Source organism: Phacochoerus africanus, unplaced genomic scaffold, assembly GCF_016906955.1.
Source record: "Phacochoerus africanus isolate WHEZ1 unplaced genomic scaffold, ROS_Pafr_v1 Scaffold_14, whole genome shotgun sequence".
Classification (NCBI taxonomy): Eukaryota; Metazoa; Chordata; class Mammalia; order Artiodactyla; family Suidae; genus Phacochoerus; species Phacochoerus africanus.
Genome location: NW_025927332.1, coordinates 74,433 through 83,421, shown reverse-complemented (window position 1 = coordinate 83,421; position 8,989 = coordinate 74,433). Strand labels below are relative to the sequence as shown.

Here is an 8,989-nt window from a genome sequence, read left to right as displayed (position 1 = left end):
TATCCTTAGAATGGACAAAACATGTTGAAATAAGACACCAGAACTATAGTTATGGAAGAAATCAAGTTTGTAGCTACAGGTATAAATACTACTGTTTCTGGAAAGTAGGTATTAGAGCAGGATAATGCTAACAGAGGGACATTATCACAGTAAAAATGACTGATTACATTAGAAGAGCAGTAAGACAGAGAAGACACAAGATGAAACTACAATAGCTGTGGAAAAAGTGTAGAGTGGGAGGGTATGTGAGAGAAACTTGCAGAAGGCAGATCCACTGAGATAACCACCACCACGTAGAGCAAAGGGGTACAAAAGGCTCATAGCAGTCATAGGCCAAGACAGCTAACATGAAAACCTCAGCCACAATGAAATCTAAGAACCCTCCTAACTAGATGGCACATTCGTAGTAAGAGGTGGTGTGCTTTTTACTAAAACATTGCTGAGCATTGTCTACCCACCTCTAATGAAATTCAGTTTCAGCCTCATAGAGTTTCTGCATGGCTGTGGCAGTGAGATTTAGTGGAGCTTTATAAACCTTTCAGAGCCTAACTCTGAAGCACAGGTGATTCTAGCATCCACAAATTGCCTTTTACATCCTTGGGGAATATTTCACCTGGGATTTACTCCTTAACAAGGTTTCCGTCTAGGAGTTCATCCAGACACCCCAGCAGTCTTTGTGTATGTGTGTGTGGTAGTCTGGACCTACATTATTGAAGTGAGTTCAACTCTGTGACATCTGATTAAAGTGTACCTGTTAGAGTGGCGCATTTGCATTGAGATTTGTTATTGCAAAAATGTAATATTAAAGATTTAGAAACCAATAGGTTAGCAGTGAAAAGAGAACAAAGTCCATCAATAAATTGTATTTTTATTATGCCACTATCTCTATTGTTTTTTTCCCTGCTTTTACTTCAAAGAATACAAAATTAAGATAGTCATTAGTTCAAGGAATGGGGTAAAGTGGATGTTCAAAGTGTGGATTTTTTCTCCAAAAAACAATCCTCAGTAATAAAAGTATTATTTTAATTTTTCTTCATAGTTGTCTTTCAAATGAGAAAAGATAGACGATAACTCCGAGTCAAACAGAATGTTTAAAAATAAAGCCCTTGTGTCATGACCATACATTTCCTGTCCCAGAAATAAATTTTTTGCACCCTGAATATTTTAGAGATACATGTTTACACATTAAAAGACTAAAAGAATTATGTAGAGAAGAACCCACCATGGAGTAATTCTCTCTTTGAAGCTTAAGTTCTCTTGGCAATAATAATTATTTTCCATCATAAGTATTTTTCTTCCTGTAAGGCCTTACATTTAAAGCTGGAAGTTGAAGCCAATGGCAAAATGGCATGTACATAATATGTAAATGCAGGCATATGGAACATTAATATATACTTTGTAAGAACAGAGGAAAACAAAACAGATTCACATTAAATATATGCGAATGGATACCTGGTCATGGGAGAGAGGACTGAATAAATTAAGATGAAAAATATCTGTTACAACCACTATGGAGAACAGTATGGAGGTACCTTAGAAATCTATACATGTATATCCAGACAAAACTCTCCTTAAAAGACACACATGCACCCGCATGTTCATTGCAGCACTATTCACAATAGCCAGGACGTGGAAACAACCCAAATGTCCATCAACAGATAATTGGATTTGGAAGATGTGGTATATATACACAATGGAATACTACTCAGCCATAAAAAAGAATGACATAATGCCATTTGCAGCAACATGGATGGAACTAGAGACTCTCATACTGAGTGAAATGAGCCAGGAAGACAAAGACAAATACCATATGATATCACTTATAACTGGAATCTAATATCCAGCATAAATGAACATCTCCACAGAAAAGAAAATCATGGACTTGGAAAATAGACTCATGGCTGCCTGATGGGAGAGGGAGGGAGTGGGAGGGATCGGGAGCTTGGGGTTATCAGACACAACTTAGAATAAATTTACAAGGAGAAAAAAAAGAATTCTATACATAGAACTACATATGATACAGCAATCCCACTCGGGCATATATCCAGATAAAACTTTCCTTAAAAAAGACAAATGCACCTGCACGTTCACTGCAGGTCTATTCACAATAGCCAGGACATGGAATCAACCCAAATGTCAACTGACAGATGAATGGATTAGGAAGATGTGGTATATATATATATATACAATGGGATACTACTCAGCCATAAAAAGAATGACATAATGCCATTTGCAGCAACATGGATGGAACTAGAGACTCTTATACTGAGTGAAGTAAGTCAGAAAGAGAAAGACATATTCCATATGATATCACTCATATCCAGTATCTAATATACAGCACAAATGAAACTTTCCACAGAAAAGAAAATCATGGACTTGGAGAATAGACATGTGGTTGCCCAGGCAGAGGGGGAGGGAGTGGGATGGATTGGGAGCTTGGGGTTAACAGAAGCAAACTATTTCTTTTGGAATGGATTAACAATGAGATCCTGCTGTGTAGCACTGAGAACTATGTCTAGATACTTACAATGGAGCATGACAATGGGAGAAAAAATTATGTATACATGTATGTGTAACTGGGTCCCCATACTGTACAGTGGAAAAAAATCATGTTGGGGGAAATAATTTAAAAAGATGAAAAATATATCAGTTTTCTTGGGCGGTTGTAGCAAAATATTATAAACTGGTTGACTTAAACAGTAGAAATATATTCTTAGTTCTGGTGTCTAGAAGTCCATGATCCACATTGCTTAAAACTGTCAAACTGTTTTCCAAAGCAAAGTGCTTTTGTATTGTCCAATTAACAATATATGTTATTTTTTGGAGCTGAACATAGGAGCTGTTATGGTACTTTGTACTTAGGAATTTAATATTTTTATTGTTAACTCAGACTGATGGGTGAGGAATAGTATTTCATTGTTCATGTTGTTTCATTTTCCTGATGACTAAATATGTTTGGCAATTTTTGTTTTTTTATGTATTCATATTCCTTCTGTGAAATGTCTTTTGAGATATTTCCCTTGCTGTTATTAGGTTATCTTTCTGTCAATAATTTTTAGAGCTTATTTATGTATAGTCTATAGCCTATCTACTTACTATGACTTCTTAATTGATAATTAATTGAAAATACATATGTACATTTTTTGGACACTGTTCCATACATATTTTTGTCTATTTCTATAATATATTGCTCTGTCTTGATTACTATAGATTTATAGGAAATCATTACTGTAAGCACATCAATTTTCTTCTTCAAAATCTCTTTAGCTATTCCGGTAGATCTTCTCTCTACTGTACAGAACTCTTAAATGGCAATAGTTGCAAGGCCCCAGTGACTCAAGTGCATATACTCAACCTCCAGTTATTTCTAAAAGTCCTTGAGGTTGATTTCCTTCATGGACTTTGTAATGATTTCTTCAATTTCTATCCAATTAGAAATTGGATAAATTTTGGAATGGATTAACAATGAGATCCTGCTGTGTAGCACTGGCTAAAGCCAGACACAAGGGATTTAGTTTTTAGACCTTAATGTTATGTCTAGACATGCCTGCTCACTCCAAGAGCAGTCACATTTGGTACTGATTATTAAATTTTTTCAATATTTAATTGTGGCCCCTAATTTAAAATTAAGGGTATACCTTGTTAAAAGGTATACATTTGGTCTTAATAACATAGTGTTAACTTAAGGGATGAGCCACTCAGCTGATGAGGATAAATATTAAAATAGATAATGCTCCTTTTTTGAGTCATCTTTCCTCAACACCTTAAAGCCAGAATGTTTTCCTATTACATGTGGGAAAATTGAAGTATTTGGAAAAATCTCTTCAAGAAAGAGTATATTGGCAGTCTGAATAAAGAAGTAATTGGATAGAAATTGAAGAAATCATTACAGAGTCCATGAAGGAAATCAACCTCAAGGACTTTTAGAAATAACTGGAGGTTGAGTATATGCACTTGAGTCACTGGGGCCTTGCAACTATTGCCATTTAAGAGTTCACACAAATATTTTCCAGTTTCCTAATTCAAAGCTCTTAGTGAATCAAGCCATTAATTAGGTATGGAGTGAACATAAAGAATGTAAGGAAAACTAAAAGTTCTACTTTGGGAAGAAGTTTGAGTATACAAATACTAAAAAATTTTCATGTAAGTTGGAAGCATTATTTCTAAACTCTTCATTATTATAATTAGAATGCAACTATGTGCTTTGTGGGAATTAAGACTATGTCCAGGGACAGTGAAGTTGGAAATATTATAAGCTTTCTATTAAAAAATAAGGTGATGTTTTAGGACAATTCACATTGTATCCATGACATCAAATAGCTGATGCTATTCATCTATTATTGCCATTTTGCAATTTTGTCATCCTTCAATGAAAAGGACATGTCAATATCCTTTCTTGGAAAAAAATACTACTTGGCTACTTGGGGAAAAATCACAATGCATAGCACTTTTTGTTAGTGCTTTATTTTTATTTTAAATTATTATGCAAATATGTAAATCACTTACCCAGCAGCACATAGTTAGATTGCAGAGGAAACATTATGCATTTATTTTAGAAATAAAAATTAATAGTATATTGTTTTATAAGCACAATGCTATTTATTACAGCATTTTTTTTTGTCTTTTTGCTATTTCTTGGGCCGCTCCCGCGGCATATGGAGGTTCCCAGGCTAGGGGTCTAATCGGAGCTGTAGCTGCCAGCCTATGCCAGAGCCACAGCAACGCGGGATCCGAGCCGCGTCTGCAACCTACACCACAGCTCACGGCAACACCGGATCGTTAACCCACTGAGCAAGGGCAGGGATCGAACCCACAACCTCACGGTTCCTAGTCGGATTCATTAACCACTGCGCCACGACAGGAACTCCTATTACAGCATTTTTTAATAGTGGTAAAAAAAATAAAAACCTACAAACAATCAAGTGTCCATCAGTCAAAGAATGACCAAATAAAAAGTGATTAATCTGTATTCCACAGTTGTATGCTGATATCAAAAATGAAAACAAAACTTTATTGCCCAAGAAAGATGCTCATGATGAATTCTCAAGTTAGAAAGGTAAGTTTAGTGTTTTTGATGTATTATGATTTTTTTAATCTTTTATTTACATATATTTTTTCTACTGTACAGCATGATGACCCAGTTACACTTACATGTACACATTCTTTTTTCTCACATTACATGTTCCATCATAAGTGACTAGACAGAGTTCCCAGTGCTGCACAGAAGGATCCCATTGCTAATTCATCCTGAAGGCAACATTCTGCATCTATTTACCCCAAGCTCCCAGTCTGTCCCACTCCCTCCCCCTCCCTCTAGGCAACCACAAGTCTATTCTCCATTCCATGATTTTCTTTTCTATGGAAAGGTTCCTTAGAAAGGAACCTTTGATAAATGATATCAAAAAAGACACAAGCACCCACATGTTCATTGCAGCTCTATTCACAATAGCCAAGAAATGGAATCAACCCAAATGTCCACTGACAGATGATTGGATTAGGAAGATGTGGTATATATACACCATGAAATACTACTCAGCCATAAAAAAGAAGAAAATAATGCCATTTTCAGCAACATGGATGGAACTAGAGACTCTCTTCCTGAGTGAAGTACGTCAGAAAGAGAAAGACAAATACCATATAATATCATGTATTATGATTTTTTGAAAGTTCTTTCTATATGGGTGATACCACAGATATGAATAATATTAAACTTTACTTGGGGTTATGAAAATTAATAGAAATGATAGAATTTGGGGGGAATCATACATGATCAAAAAAGTCTGCAATATAATATAAAATGTTAGTCTCAACACTAAAATTTATTCATGAAATTATACATGCTGATGGACAGGATCCAAAGCTAACATGGTTAGCAGAATTGATTTTTTTGGAGACTGCAATTTTATATTTCTTTTACTTTGTGTTTTACTTTATTTCATTTGTATTTAAAAATTAAAAATTTGTAGCTTTCTAGAATTTGTAATTAATACATCAAAATTGTATAAGTTTCCAGGATACAATATGATATTTTGAGATTTAGCTATATATTTATATATATAGCTAAATATGTGTATAAAAATATATATAGCATACAGGAGTTCCCATCATGGCTCAGTGGTTAATGAATCCAACTAGGAACCATGAGGTTGCAGGTTTGATCCCAGGTCTTGCTCAGTGGGTTAAGGATCCGGCATTGCCATGAGCTGTGGTGTAGGTTGCAGATGTGGCTCAGATCCTGCATTGCTGTGGCTCTGGTGGAGGCCAGCAGCTACAGCTCCGATTAGACCCCTAGCCTGGGAACCTTCATATGCTGTGGGAGCGGCCCAAGAAATTGTAAAAAGACAAAATATATACATATATATAGCTAAATATATATAATATATAATATATATTTATATATAGATAAATATATAAATATAGCGAAAGTAAAGTGATTAGCTAATCCATTACCTCACATAGATTTTTTTTTATTTTGTGATGAGAACACTTAAGATGAACTTATTTAACAAAGTAAACCTCAGTGCATTAAAAAATGGACAAAGTAAATGAAATGTATGAATCTGAGATAAAGTGATCCTGATTCATATTTTGATTTAATTCCTCACAATTTTCACTTCAAATGCTAGGGTAGATTGAAACAACCATGATTGAGGTAATATATACATTTTAAAAATCTAAAAAATGCCTCTTTAAACAAGTAGGAGAACACAAAGATGCAAGGAGTCTGTGCATTTGCTGAGTGAATAGAAATGGGGATGAAGCATTGTATTAGCAAAATATTGGCTCTGTCTGTACAAACTCATTAAGGAGTCAAAGATGACTTGATGAAAGTGCAATTAACTCTAAAGGGCATCAATTATCTCTAATCTCTGTTTTCATTGCCACAGCTTTTCAAAATATTGGTGTCATTTAGGAAGTGACCAGATAACTTCTTTATCTTGAGCTTGCCAATTCTAAATCAACTTCTTTATCCAGAAGCTATCAGAAACCAAAGTTAGTTGTAGTGTGAGGGTGTCTCAGAGGATATCTAGAGTTGGCCAATATTTTTCTCATGGTTCTTCATTAAGAAAAAAAAATCTTCCAAATGCCCACTCTAGCCATGAAAAGGAGACTTTTAACTCAATCTGACTGAATATTTCATTCTGAAGTGGCATGCTGTATTTCCTACTCAGCTTAGATTCTTGAAGCAGCTTGTTCATGACGTATTATAATCACAAATTTACTTCTATTTGAGGCTTTTCTAACCTACACATTCTTCATGGTTCAATTATGTTTATCTTTAAGGCACAGTGACTTCTATGACATGTGTATTACAATTTTTCTAGTTAATTGCATTCCATTTGGATGACTTGAGACATTTTTAACCTCCATGAGTTAAAAAAATTGATATGGTTTGACCAGAAAAATTGACGTTTGACCAAAAAAATTGGTATGCTTTGCCTTATTTCTAAATATATAGGTTCCAATATGGTCTTTAAAATTGCTTGAGACAAATTATCTAGCTATAATTATTCAATCCAAGGAGGAAGTGTTTCATCATGAAAAAGAGGAAGGCAATGTGGTAAACCATTTCTACTTTTTGATGGTATAATTGGACTGACAAAATATTAAACAACAATTTTTGGACCCACATTTGTAACTGAATATTAAGATATTAATTGGGAATTTTGCATCATTTAGTTAAAGTTCTCCTCAGAACATCTTTAACTTCTCTGTTTCTTAGGCTATAGATCAATGGGTTCAGCATAGGAATCACCAGGGTGAAAAACAGAGACCATTTTATCTATAGAAAACATATGGCTGGATTTGTGTTTCAGGTAAATAAACAATAATGTTCCATAGAACATGACCTCCGCTGTCAGGTGTGAACTGCAGTTAGAGAAGGCTTTGTGACTTCCCTCAGTGGAGTTCATTCTGAGAAGAGCCATGAGAATAAATGTGTAGGATACAAGAACAATCAAGGGTGAAGAGAGCAAGTTACACCCTGAAACTATCACAATGATCAATTCTGATTTGTGTGTGCCAGAACAGAGCATGGAAATCAGAGAGAGGCAGTCACCATAAAAATGTTAGAGCCACAGGAGGACAAATTAAATGATGTAATTGTGAGAATCAGTGACACTAAGTGCTGTAGAGCTAGGGAGTGAGTACCAGGCCCCAACATACTTTCTCTGCCATGATGACTATGTAGAGAAGAGGTTTGCAGATGGCTACATAATGATCATAGGCCATTGCTGATAGCATAAACTTCTCAGTGATGATGAAAATCTCAAAGACTGCTAGTTGGGTGGCACACCAATTGTAGGAAATTGTATTTTTGTGCAGGACAAAGTTGCCCATCATTTTTGGGCCAATGAGTGTGGAGTAACCAGATCAGTAATTGGCAAATGTCTAAGGAAAAAATACATGGGATTATGCAGCTTGGAGTCCAAATGGGTCAGGAAAACCTTGCCCAGATTTACCATCACTGACCTAGTGTATGATGAGGAAGATTCCAAAAAGAGACACCTGGAGCCTAGGGTTATTGGTGATCCCCATGAGAATAAATTTGGCCCCACTTTTGTTACTGCAGTATGATTGTGTTTCTCCATATGGATCATCCTGGTAACCTGTGTATCAGATCAATACTTACTATATTTGAGATGCTCTCTTCCTCTTCTTCTTTTGTAATGGACACTTTTGCAGGCATATGGAAGTTTCAAGGCTAGGGACTGAATCCCAGCTGCAGTTGTGACCTACACCATAGCTGCCCCAAGGTCAGATCCTTAACTCATTGTACCAGGCTGGGGATCAAAACTGTGCTGCCTCAGAGACAATACTGGATCCTGAATTCCAATATTGGATCCTATCTCCTAAGGGAATTCAATACATGATATATGAGATAGAGAATTGTTTTCTCTATCTCAAATATAAATAAGGATTCCTCTTCTCATAAGGACAAAATCACGCATACCTACATTTACACGGCAGTGAAAGTGCCCAATGGTTA

General features: G+C 35.5%; 1 pseudogene; it reads right to left on the bottom strand.

Moving 5' to 3' along the window:
* Window positions 1–7,672: 7,672 nt before the first annotated feature.
* On the bottom strand, window positions 7,673–8,591 carry LOC125119109 (olfactory receptor 8K1-like; annotated as a pseudogene).
* Window positions 8,592–8,989: the final 398 nt, after the last annotated feature.